We start from the raw sequence: 1638 nt of genomic DNA on the forward strand, positions 1-1638 counted from the left end.
CTAAAAAAGTTACTGAAGCCAAAGCAAATTGAGGCACTGATTAGATTACACTAGGGCTGGATGTGGCACACTGGGGAGTTTGGCTAGAAGTGCAAGATCTGAGAGTGGACAGAGTGCCCAATAAGGGGAGGAGAAGATGGCAGTGAGTGGATTGCATGAAGGAAATATGTGCATTAAAATAGTTCTGACAAGAAAATGGAATATTTAACAGTAAGTATCTTACCAAATAAATGTAACAAAACATGTCTTAATATGGGCCAGAGATTAGTAATCTTATGTATTATAAGAACAATTCATATGATCTGAGCAATAATGTATTGCTGATAAAAGGAACACCCCTAGATGCCATGAACTTGTGACTTCACTTGCCAACAATGAAGATAATACTAGTGTACATGTAATTAAATACTATGCTGCCACCCTTTGGTAGACTTTAAAATGTCTTCTTCAGTAGCTAGAACTATTTTGGAATAATTCAAACAGAAAAAGTATCACATTTAAATACAGCATTACATTTTTTAGATTGATAGTAATGATAAATAATTTATGGAAATAGTGAATATATAAAATATAAACTTATACAATAATTTTTAAAGCCATTGAAAAACTCATTCTGTTGGTCTAAAAGTATAATAGACTGCCACCATTAGTTCTTTATGTTTTTTCAAAGACTTCATCATAGCCAGTGATGCTTAACCTTTAGCCCTTTTCTTCATCATAATGACATGTTTCTATTGTTTTTGTCTAGTATAATGTAAACATGAAGTGAATTCCCTTAGTACCATTCTTGGGTTTGAAAAGAGGGATGCATTGTCTAGCTCTTGCCCTTTAAAAGCCCTTAATATCAGATATGAACCTCTATATGCATATGTATGGTCACAGACACACAGATTCAACATTTTTCCCTAGTAGTCATGTTGCTTAGGATCTGGCACATAATATCCTATATAATCTGAAAACTCTAAATATGCGTGTTCATTTGGCATCAGGGAAATACTTCACATTTCTTCCTCTAAGTCCTCTAAAAAGAAAAGTAAATTTGCCTACTGTCATGAGAAGACACTGCTATGGAATATGAGAGATTTGAAATGCAGAAGAAAGAAGAAAGACTTGTAAATATTTCCTAAGGGACAGCACAAACACAAGTTCTTGCATAGTGAAGTATCATTTTCTAATCATAATAGATGTCTATTCTCTTGGACATTATGTAATAATTAGTGATTCTAGAGTTATTCATTGACTAGGATATAATTTTAAATAGTTGCATATGATAAGAAATACTTTAAATATTGAACAGTTTATTGTACTCAAATCTGTATTTATGTTTATCTATATATAACATGGTGGTTATAAGTATAATGAAATTTTTTACATCATCATTCAAAGGAACCCTGTAAAGTAGAATTACACATAATTTTATTTTATAATAATATTTAATGTTTAACAATAAAGAAAAGTTCTACACTAAAATGCTAAACAAAAATTTCACTTAAATAATTTTGATTAAAATTTGGTATTCATATGGGTTTTGTCTTTTAATACTGGTTCATAATATTGAATAGGTCTTGTGTTTTGAAAATTAAATATTTAATATTTCTATCACTTTATATTACATTTAAAAATAAAATATATTTTAAA

Source organism: Heterocephalus glaber, unplaced genomic scaffold (genome assembly GCF_053883595.1).
Source record: "Heterocephalus glaber isolate CG9 unplaced genomic scaffold, H.glaber_assembly_v1.0 deba00001481, whole genome shotgun sequence".
In the NCBI taxonomy this organism is placed as follows: domain Eukaryota; kingdom Metazoa; phylum Chordata; class Mammalia; order Rodentia; family Bathyergidae; genus Heterocephalus; species Heterocephalus glaber.